General features: G+C 30.9%; 1 non-coding gene across 1 annotated transcript; it reads right to left on the bottom strand.

Annotated features, from left to right (window-relative positions):
- Window positions 1-11,102: 11,102 nt before the first annotated feature.
- TRNAQ-UUG lies at window positions 11,103-11,174 on the bottom strand. Its single transcript has one exon. It is a non-coding gene; the product is annotated as a tRNA-Gln (tRNA).
- Window positions 11,175-12,373: the final 1,199 nt, after the last annotated feature.

Raw genomic sequence — 12,373 nt, 5'->3', positions numbered from 1 at the left:
TGTCGGTTGACTTCTTTTCATAACCTCCCAAACTTCTGTGCAAGCATTGCCATGGCATCCTCGGTGAACTGTTCGGCGGTTCTGATCGGTATAGGTGCAGGTGCCGATACAGGTGCAACCGGTTCTGTAGATGTGATTAGTGCTCTGGTTGATGATGAGGCCGAGACTTCTTCTTCAGTCCTAGATCTCATTTCGAACTCATATGCCTTAAGATCTTCGAATACATCGTGTAGTTTCATCTTACGTAGGCTCTTTGATTCCCTCATTACCATTGTTTTTATGTCCCAAGTACTTGGAAGAGATCTCAAAGCTTTCATAATTACCTCTTTGTTGTCATACTTCTTGCCCAGAGTTGCTAACTCATCTAACACACCAGTGAACCGGTCACTGTATTCCTTCATAGTTTCTCCTGGTTTCATCTTGATGCTCTCAAACTTCTGTGTGGTCACCATTATCTTGTTTTCCTTTGTTCGTTCATTTCCCTCAAAGATCTGGATAACCGTGTTTCATGTCTCCTTCGCGGTTTGGCAGTCTTTGATCTTGTAGTATGTGTTTCTGTCTACACTGTTGGAGATCCGGTTTCTAGCATGATTATCCAGGTTGTTTCTTCTCCTATCTTCAGCCGTCCATTCCTTTCTGTCCTTATCAATGAATATCGGTCCTTCGGTCAGAATGGACTCCATTTCATCATCCAAGGTGACTAAGTGCAGGTGCATGCGTGCCTTCCAGTTGGCAAAGTCATCACCTTCTAGCATTGGAGGCCTATCCTGATACATGCTTGCTTGAGTATTGAAACTAACTGCTCTGATACCAATTGTTAGGATCTAGGTAGCCGCTAGAGGACCGGGGGTTGGACCGGTTAGCGGTTCTCACTCGAAGGGTGGTGGTTAATCCGGTTAGAGATTAGCACCGAGGTTTCAATACTACACAACCTGTCACAAACCCTTGAACTAGGTTCAAGCGCGGAAGAGGTTTGCTTTCAGGTTGAAGCAGCACACTTATATGATGGGCAGAATCGGTATTGTATAATGGAGGTTTGAAATTTAATGGGTCGGCTTCGGTAATCTGGAAGTTCGGCTTGAATAGGGTTAAGTCGGTTATAGCGGTACGGATCGGTTAGATAATGAAACCGGCAGACAGTAAATAATAAGACAGATTTTATGGATGTTCGGAGATAAAACTCCTACGTCACCCCTTCCTCTCGAAACCGCGAGAAGGATATTCACTAAGGAATACAAGTACAATCTGATCGAGACTTATTTCCTGCTCGATAACACTCTTACAATTTACACCGAAATTGTAAAACACACTTTAACTTTAGCACTTAGGCTTTCTTAGAACAACACAGTCTTATCACTTGTAGAATAAATGCTCTTAGAGTTTCTCACTTGTCCCACTGTGTCGCGCTGTGTCCCTCATTTACTCTTCTTCAACTGCCCCTTTTATAGGTGAAATATGCCAACGGTCATATTTCACTGCCTTGAATCTGATTGGCTGAGCAGAGGTGCAATGATTCAGTGTTTCAGAGATTCAGACCTGCGGTCGTTTCCTCAGACCCGATGGTCAACCTCAGACTTGGCAGTCTGTTCTTCCGGTATGTAAGACAGACCTGCTAGGTTTGTCTTTTACTCAATGTAGGCACTGTCTGTTGGATAGTTGTCTGTACTTGGAAGATCTTCTTTCTGACTTATCCCGAAGTGGAAAGATCCGGTAGTACTGTCTTCTGCAGCCTACAGTCTTTCCTTAGACTTGTATGGATATGGAAGTGTTTAGTCTGTTCATTTGGTATCATTCTCAACAGATACCCGAATTGTCTTCTTGTACTGGTCGGCCATTTGTCTTAACCGAATGACTTTTGGTATGAGTGATGTAACCGGACTTCTTCCGGTTATTCCTCTGCCTTGTGGCTGATCGGCTGTTTGATGTTTCCGGTTTTAAGCTTTGGCCGATCCTTTCTTTGTGCGGTCAAGTTCCAGGTATTCTTGATCGGTTTACTAGCTTGACCGGTTAGTTTTCTTTAGCCGGTTCTTTTGTTTAGCCGGTCCGGTTCCTTGTTCCTGCATGGAAAGTTTATTTAAGTTAGGTTTATTTGAACCGGTCTGATTTTATCTAACAACTTCACTTCGAGTATTTTATAACGATCTTATCATTACTTTTGGCCTTTCACAATCGACCTCCCGTATTATTAATCTCGCGACTAACACTCACTCTCTCAATTCGAACAGTAATTCCCCCATCCCTCAAATTCTGACTCATACATATTATTATATTTTATCTATCAAAGATAATATATTATAATGATTAAATAAAAATACAGTTCAATTTTTAATTTAAAAATAATTAATTTTACCAAAATAAATTTCTAACTTATTAATATTGTGACCTCGTTTTGAACATTCTCTAATGGATCTCTCATTAGACTTCACTTCGAACATTTTGTACTCATCTTACCCCATACTTTTGACATTTTCCCCTATCGACCTCTCATATTACTAATTTCATGACTAACACTAAATAAAATATAATTAAAATCACTAAATAAAATATAAATAAAATTTTAATTTAAAACAACTAATATTCCAACAAAATAAACTTTAACTTACTAATATTGTTACCTTAATTTAAGCATTTTTTAAGTGATCACTCGTTATAGACCTCCATTCGAGCACATATTCACACAAACATTTATACAGGGACTCAACTTATGACATCACATCAAGTATGTATTATTTTAATATAAATTCGTATCAATTGAGACTCGAACTATAATCTCAAATATAAAATGTAAACACTTTAACCATTAGACTAGTGATTGTTAAATTTAATTTAAAATTTGATGTATGTATATATATTTAATAATGATTAATGAATAATAGATAAAATATATAATGAATAAAAGAAAATTAATTAATTATATTAATAATAAATACGTTGAATAAGAATAAGGTTAACTAAAGATTAAAGTAAAAGTATTTTTAAAATCTAAAATATAATTATATTAAATTAATTTAAAAAATTTAATAATAGAATAATACATATAATTAATAAAAGAAAATTAATTAATTACATAAAGTATAAAATTATATTTTCTATAAACTATTTAGAAATTTTAATTAAAGATTAAGGTAAAAATATTTTAAAAATTTAATATAAAATTAAAAAATAGAGTTAAAATAATTATGCATAAAATAAATATAGAGAGAAAATAAAAAATTTATTTTAACCAAAATTAAAATTTATTTTAAAATCAATTTAATAAATATGGAGACTTATATAACTTCATTCACACACGCATTTAAGTAAGGAGTCACATCCGACCACAAATTCACACACATATGTCATCTCATCAAGTATGCATTCACTCTCAATACAAACCATCATTATTTCATTTAGGGATGACAATGGGGCGGTTCGGGACGGAGAATGTATTTACCATTTTCGCTTTGTTTTTATTTTGGAGATTATTTTACTACCATCCCTTCCCCTAGACCCGTCAATCTGGGTTAGGCCCGTTGGATTGGCCCGTTCCGCCAAATAATTTAGACGAGTTGGGTTGAAATATTAGCAATCCATTTGGAAGTGGGCCTACACGGGCCCGCCTGCTTGGGTCACGGGCCGAGGCGGGTCGGACTTGGGTTGGCCCGCGGGTTGGCAAAAAAATCTAATATGATTTATAGTCTTATAGGCATATGTCGCATAGCCCCAGTTATTTTTCTCCCAGGCAGTACTGCAACAGTCAATACTCAATACTTTGTCCATCAACCGTTGACTACTTATTTATTCTGCATTTTTTCTCTTCATTCTCGTCTTCAAAGGTTCGTGGATTCAAACTTGGTTCCAAACTGCAGCAGTCAATACTCAATACTTCGTCCATTGACCGTCAACTACTTATTTGTTCTGCCTCACTTCTCTTCGTTCTCGCCTTCAAGGTTCGTGGATTCAAACTTGGTTTCAATTCCAGAAGCTTCACACTGAAAGTCTGAAACTTAATATTCTGTTAAATAATATATTCATTTTTGAAATGGACTTCTCTAAAATTTCTATTTTATGAATTTTCAAAATTTTGTTACCTTGTTGAACTATTTGGTAAATTAATATGTAATGATAGACATGATTCTTGTTTGGTGTGTATTATGACTATTTGATCATGTTTTGAACTCTTGTTTTCTAGGAATATTAATGATTTTTATTTGTAGTGAGACAACCCACGGGCTGGCCGGCCTAAGCCGCAAGCCACCTTGAGTTGGGGATTTTCAGCCCGTCGGGATAGTGGGCCGACCCACCGTCGACCCGTCAAACGATGAGTTTTGATGGGTAGGCCCGCCTCGCCATTATTTGGTCCGTCTGACCACTCTACCCGCCCCATTCGATTTTAGGGATTCCCCGCGGGGCATCAATTATACCATCTTCTCAAAAATAAATAATTTTTTTATATAAACAAAATTTTTAATATAATATGTATTGTAATATATTAAAAAGTTATATTATTATAAAAATAAACTTAAAACTCTTATAAAATATAATGGAAAAATAAATATATTAGTGATTTTATATATTTAATTATATTTTTAGTATTTGGGCATAAATGATGTAAAATTGGTGTGGTTCGGGGCAGAAAATACAAATACCATCCCCGCCCCATCCCGGTCAAATCGGGGAAAAACCGCCCCAAATAGGGCAATTCGGTTCGATTCTGTGATGCGGTTTCAAATTATCATCATTACTCCCATCCCTTAAATTTGAAATTAACACCCACATGCAAAATTACTTTCATTTTAATATTTATAAACTCGCATCAATTGAGACTCGAACTTTAGTCTCAAATATTAAAGGTGAACACTTTAACCATTAAACCACTTGTGATTGTTGAATTTAATTTAAAATTATATGTATGTATAAATGTTTAATCATGGTTAATTAATAATAGATAAAATATACAATGAATAAAGAAAAATTAATTAAGTACGTAAATAATAAATATATAGAGAAGGTATACAAATATATTTTTTAATAAAATATTTGAAAATTTGAATTAAAGACGAAAGGAAATATGTTTTTAAAATCTAATATATAATTATATTAAATTAATCAAAAAGATAAAATAATAGATAAAATATTTAATAAATAAAAGAAAAATAATAAGAGAATGTATAACATTATTTTTTTAAGCCACATATTTTGACCCGGCAATCTAGACACTTGAAATTAAGCATCATTATATATATATATATATATATATTAGTTAGTTAATTAAAAAGTTGAACTTATATTATTAAAATGTCAAACGTTCATTATATTTAGTGTTGAATTTAAAATATAAAGTTTTATTAGCTTAGTTGGTTAAAATGGTGTATTTATTTTGTTAGGCTGTAAGTTCGAAACATACGTATAACATTTTTAATTTTATTTTTAACCGTTTTAAGTTTATGAGCGGATCAACCCATAATCTAACCCAAGTATCCATTTACTCTAATATATATCCAAATTAACTACAACTCTCGATTCGGCAATCCTAACATTTTGAAATTAAGCATAATTATATATATATATATATATATATATATATATATATATATATATATATATTAGTTACTTAAAAAGTTAAATTTATTTTTTTTAAATGTCTCGCGTTAATCAAATTTAGTATTTAATTTAAAATATAAAGTTTATTAGTCTAGTTGGTTAAAAGTTGTACTTGTTTTTGTTATGTTACAAGTTCAAAACATATATATAACATTTTTAATTTTATTTTAATTGTTTTAAGTTTATTAGTGGGTCAACCCACAATTCGACCAAAATATTCATTTATTCTCTCGCATATATATCCAAATTAACCAAATATTTCGATCCAACAAACCACACTTTCAAATTAAGCATCATTATATATATATATATATAATTAAAAAGTTAAAAATATTTTTAAAATGCTACGCGTTCATCAAATTTGATGTTGAATTTAAAATATAAAGATTTATTAACTTAGTTGGTTAAATGGTTGTATTTGCTTTTTGTTAGGTTGCAAGTTCGAAACATACCTATATTATTTTTAATTTTATTTATAACCGTTTTAAGTTTATGAGTATGTCAACCTACAATCCGACCTAAGTATACATTTACTCTTTTATATATATAAATATATATATATATATATATATATATATATATATATATATATATATATATATATATATCAAAATCCGATCATATTAAAATTAAGCATTATTATATATATAAATGAGTGATTAGGAAACTCTTAAAGATTCTAAATGGACAAGTTTTATTATCTAACACTCTCTTGTTTCTCTCCCGACAAAAACTTCACCCGAACTCGATCGACGTATGCACTTTTGTTTCTATAAAGAATAAAAAAATTGAAATGGATGAAAGGTTGTTCAACGAAAAGAAAGTTTAATACTTATATATTTAATAAAGTTTTGAAGCCCCAACGTGGCATCTTGCTGGTACAATTAGCTTGAATTATTCTTTTTATTTGGTGTTGCCATGTGGGAATTTGGTGTAACGCATGTGCCGACTGCCAACCAACCAATAAATCAATATAATTTAAATTTAATTTTGAGATCCATCTGTTTAAAAGGGTTCATTAATACTAAAATTAATAAAAAAATATTTAAACACAACAATAAACTTGACATGAGAAAAACAAATCACAAAATATAAAATTATGAAAAAAATACAAACATGTTATTATTATAAGTTAATGAACTCGTAATCTTCGAGACGAACAATTAACTCTTTAACAGATTCCATCAAATTTTTTGGATCTATAATCAAAAAATGTCATAATAATAACATTATGAATGATACATATCGGATAATTATTATCATTGAAGGTTTGGCGATTTCTTTAAATAAGATAATCCATTATAAAATATTGGAGATGCGAACCCAAATATATAAGTTTGTCGTATCAACTAACTTAATTCAAATTTTCCAGCCACTATACTCTAGCATTAACTATCGTGCTTTTGAAAAAAAAAATTTCACTATACTTCAAGACCAAAAAAAATAATCTAATATTGACACGACTTTAGAATTACCTAAAAAATGATTATACTTCACAAAAGGCTCCAGATAACCGTCAATCTTCAACAATATAAAATTAATGAAGTCGACAATTTCATTTCCTTGTGACAAATACAACAACAACTTATCATAATACAAAAAAATTTCAGTCACTTATAATCCGTTCTACTGTGAATAGCGTTACATACCAAAAAAAAAATTAAAAAAATTTAAAAAATTCATTCATTTCTTTGACTCTAAAACTTTTTCCATCAAAAAACATCTTAATTAATAAACAAATTGTAAAACTACAAATCTGACTTTTTGAAATGACATACTTTTTTGACAATTCAAAATAAAAATAACAAAAATTGATTCATAAAAAAAAGGGAATAATATTAGAAGTCCTTCACATTGGAGTAACATCAAGCATTTATTTTTTATCAAATGGCAATAACATGACTATATGTAGGGTAAAATATCTTCCGCAATAAAATGATGTAAAGTGCAGTACTTTTTTATTTTTTATATAGAATATCAATAGTGAATAAATGCAGAATAAAAAAAAGAACGATTTTGTATTAAGAATTACTAGGAGGGCTGAAATAACAACTGGAAAATAATAATAACAATAATCACAAAATCATTTGTATAAATGTTTTTACTTAAACAATTTTTTTATTTGTAAAATGGACTTACATTTTGTTTAATAATAAAGAACGGTGATTAATTAAATAACAAATATACATTGGACAATTATTGTCTTGCTGTTCTTCACTAAATATACAATATATATATACCCTTTCACAGTATTCTCTCCATCACATTATACAACTTTCATCCTTCTTTGTATAGACATGGCTTCCTCTGTTTTCAACGTTCTCTTACTATTCTTTATTTTCATCGCCTACAGCCAAGCCCAATCTCCATTGCCCTCACCCACAATCTCTCCGACCGCCACTCCGACACCATCTCCGGTGCCGGCACCGGACACTCCTTCACCATCTCCGTCTGGGTTGATCCCAACTCCGACTCCAACTCCAACTCCAGCTCCAACTTCGGATACGCCTTCCACATCCCCGAGTGTGTCATCTCCTCCTTCCGGATCTCCGACAACACAACCCAGTTCTCCGGCAGACAATGGTGCATTCTCAGTCATGAGCAAAACTGTCATAGCTGGAACGGCACTCAGCACAACATTTGTCATGATGATCTTCATGATGTAGTAGAACAGACTGCTGTTTAGATCTCATGATCAGGAATTTCCTTTTCTTTCGGTAATTGATTTCATGATTATGGTTTTAAAATTATTTGAATTTGGATTATGTAATTGGGTATCTTTCCACATAGATGGATGGATTGGATTGGATTGAGTTGAGTTAAGTTTCATTATTACTAATTGTTTATTTGTTTACTACGTGTATAAATGCAAACATCATTCTTTATAATAATCCTTTTGTATTATAATTGTCTTTTTCCTTTTATTCATATTCACATGTTCTCATAATATTGTATATCATTTAAATTTTAATAATATTATAAACTATTCATGATATTAATTAGATATCATAGGTTTACATAAGCCAAATTCTTTGGATTCGGTTCTTCAAGATATTTGTATAAGAGTTAGAAGAAGAAATATAATAATATTGATATAAATACTCGAGGAGTGGATTTTAGTTTCGAGGAATCAAAATATCGTGTTCATTAACTATTGCAAAAAATATTGTCATCATAATTAATTAACATCATCACTGGAAGCAACAGCAACACAAAAGAGTTTCAAAAATCTGTTAGAAAAATGTCAGCTTATAAAATAAGTTACACAAAATTGTAAGTTATTTTGTAATTTTTACTCAGGATTTCTTGAAGATTGGCTAATATCTAATATCTGCATCAATCTTGTATTCTATGTTGTTCTTGAAAAATTGAGAATAAAATAAATATTATTATAAAATCATTTTTGAAAAGTAAAAGAAAGAAAGAAAATGGTTAGAAAATAAATTATTTTATAATGTAACCCTTCAATATAATGAAACCTCTCTGTCAGTGTCTACAATTATTTCCCTTAGTTGTGCTGTAATTGCCACCAATTTGTTATTAATTACACGTGAATGGCAGTCTGGCAGAGGCCTAAGATTCTAATATTTATGAAAATAAAATTACCTGAAACACATAACAAATAAAACTTTTTTTGAACACAAAAAAACTAAAAAATTCCAAGATTCAACAAGTTCATGACTAAAACAAAGTCATAGGACCATGGTCAGTTCATTTCTAATGTCTTATCAAAGTTAGTGTATTGAACTTTAAGGTCCTTAGATTTTAATCTTTGCTAGGCATAAATGAGATTGAGAATTAATATAGATAAGTCTAAAGTTATCAGGATTAACATGATGTCTTTGACAAGAACTTTGTAGTCTAATAAAGGCGCAATGCCTTGTATTATCCAAGACCGGGTCCTAAATTGATTCAACTATGCAGTGTTATAAAGAATTACAAAAAAGAGGTTTTCATCGATATCAAACCTTCGAGTACCAATGGCTAGGGTATTGCCGATTAGGAGCAAGGATATCAAAAACTCAAAGTTTCTCAAATATAAAGGTTAAATTGGTGCTATAGAATAACAAACACATGTCTAAAATCTTTGTCTTGTCAATTACATGCTTTCTTTGTGAATTTTTAAATCTAGTTGTAGAATAGAGTGCCTTACATATAGTCTCTTGCGGTGAAATTTCCCTAGTTCAAAGGTTTTTAATTTTTAACTCAATAATCTTAAACAAGGGTTTGAAGTGCATGACTCTCTTGTTCAATTGGTGTTGGAGACTCATAGACAACTTTGAGAGAAAACAAAGTTAACAATGTAGAACCTTGATTGGTTTGATTTTCACAAAGTTAACAATGTAGAACCTTGATTGGTTTGATTTTCAGAGTTTGAATACGTGTTAGCCAATGTCGGCCCTGAGATTTGGGCTGCCCCAGCCTCGGGTAAAAAATAAGATCGAAAATATTGTTGTCCTAAGTCTATTTTAAAAATGGATTAAAAAAAAAAGCTTTTAATGAAATTTGAACCCACGATCAACTAAACATTTTAAATACTTATCTTCCACCACTAAATTACAACACATTTTGTTTAAAATTATAACAAATTTAATAAAAATATCTTATTAATTTTAATAATTGGGCTGCCATGGGGAGTGGGTTGTTCTAGCCCAAGGGCTTACCCAGGGCCGGCCCTGGTGTTAGCTTACACTATAACACGTTACTAGATAACTCTATTAGCGATCGAGTAGATAATTTTTTTTTTATTTTTTAATATAAATATCTTTATTTTTTTATATAAATATATTTTTATTTACAGAAATAACAAATTAATTTAAAAAATCACATTAAAGTGAAAAAAATAACTCCAAACAGAATAAATGTAAAAGTTTTTACCTTAACAATGAGTTCAAACAACATAAACAAAGTGGATAAATAAATTTTGTGTTATACTTTAGAGTTTAGAATATGATTATTCATCACATAATTGGCACAATTGGCTTGAAAGGAAGATATTGTCGTTGTCTATCTCTATAACTAGAGAGATATGTATATGGGGTGGGAAAAGAGTATGGCCGCCATTGGATAAAAACTATTTTTCTTCTTTAATATACATATCATTACATTTATAGACATGAAAAATAATTTAAAAAATCATGTCAAAATAATAAAAGAGCTTCAAAAAGATGAATTGACAATTGTCTTATTTGACAACAAGTACGAGTAGCATCAACAAACTTGATAATGAAAATATTCGTTATTGCCTTGAAATGAAGAAATTGTCTTCGAATATGGTCACGATCAGATAAAAACTTGTTCCCTTGCAAGTAAAAAAAGAAACATCTGACAATAAGAGGTCGTTACTAACCTAAGTTTTTGGGTTCGAGCCCGTCAAACGACAATTTATGCGTCGGGTTAATAGTTAAATGTGTTTTTGGGTTCGAGCCCGTCAAACGACAATTTATGCGTCGGGTTAATAGTTAAATGTGTTTGCAGGTTACATACTTAATCCGTTGTAGTAAAAACAAAAAAAAATGAGGTCCTACCGGGAGTCGAACACAGGTCGCTGAATTCAAAGTCCAGAGTGCTAACCACTACACCATAGAACCTTTTTAATTTCAAATTTAATGTTAATATCTTTGTCCATGGATTTTCTTATTTTAACTTATCTTATTTTCCTCAACCTTTTTTAGAATTGACAATTTTTTCCAAAATGATTTTAAGTTTGAAAAGTATAAATTCTTATCTCTTCCTTATATTTTATATGCTTATTAAGAATTGAAATTTTAACGAAAAAATAATGTTATATTATGATTAGTGGAATGTGCCTCATGGATGTTGAATCAAAGTCTCACCTTCTTCTATACTGTCGCTCGTAAGGGTGATGTGTATTTGAAGTCTTTTAAAGCATGGATAAATTTAGTGGGTGATGTCTATATCTCTCTTTAGTTATATCTCTTTAGTTGTTGAAAAAATTGGATTAAGGAATCATATATGGTGAGACTAAATCGTTGAGTTACTATCTCGATTACCTTTGGGTGGACTATCTTACTAGGAACGAATTGTCGTACTCTTATTGATTGTATTCGATCGATGTGTATAATTTATAACGTTATTATTACGACACTATTTGAGATTCGTCTTGAAAAATCTGTGAAGTCAGTTGGGGAGAACTTTTTAGTGTCTGTAACATACCATCTTCGTTTCTCTCACTTAATTGTCATCATTCATTTTTTTATGTCATGTTTGGATTCGTTTTGCGCTTAAACGAGTTTCATTTCTAATATTTCATAAATCTTAAAAAAAAAAAAAGTCTAAAACATGTTAACACAATATATATAGTCCAATTGCTATTTGAAGCTCAAATTTTGTGTCGTTTTCACCATTGAGCTCTTTAATTTTATCATATAGACTATAATTATCACAATTTTAGTATTTCGAGTTTTTTCTCGAACGAACTCGTCGGTCATCTTACTTTAACGTATTATTTATTTTTCTTAACTAATTTACAAAATTTTAAAAATTAACAATTATCTAATTTTTTAGATTTTTCAACTATACTAGAACCTCACACATTTTTCATGACTAAAGAAAAGTCTAGGAATTGATTCCTTAGTGAGTGTCATGGGATCGTTCATTTCTGATTTCTCATCAAAAAGTTAGTGTATTGAACTTTAATGGCCTTAGATTTTAATATTTTTAGGCATAAAATGAGATTGAGAATTAATATAGATAATAAGTGTAAAGTTATCAGAATTAATTTGATGTCTTATACAAGAATTTTGTGGCTTAATAAAGACTCATTGCC

Source organism: Impatiens glandulifera, chromosome 5 (genome assembly GCF_907164915.1).
Source record: "Impatiens glandulifera chromosome 5, dImpGla2.1, whole genome shotgun sequence".
Taxonomy (NCBI): domain Eukaryota; kingdom Viridiplantae; phylum Streptophyta; class Magnoliopsida; order Ericales; family Balsaminaceae; genus Impatiens; species Impatiens glandulifera.
The sequence above is the reverse complement of the archived record's forward strand: the minus strand, read 5'-3'. Positions and strand labels throughout refer to the sequence as shown.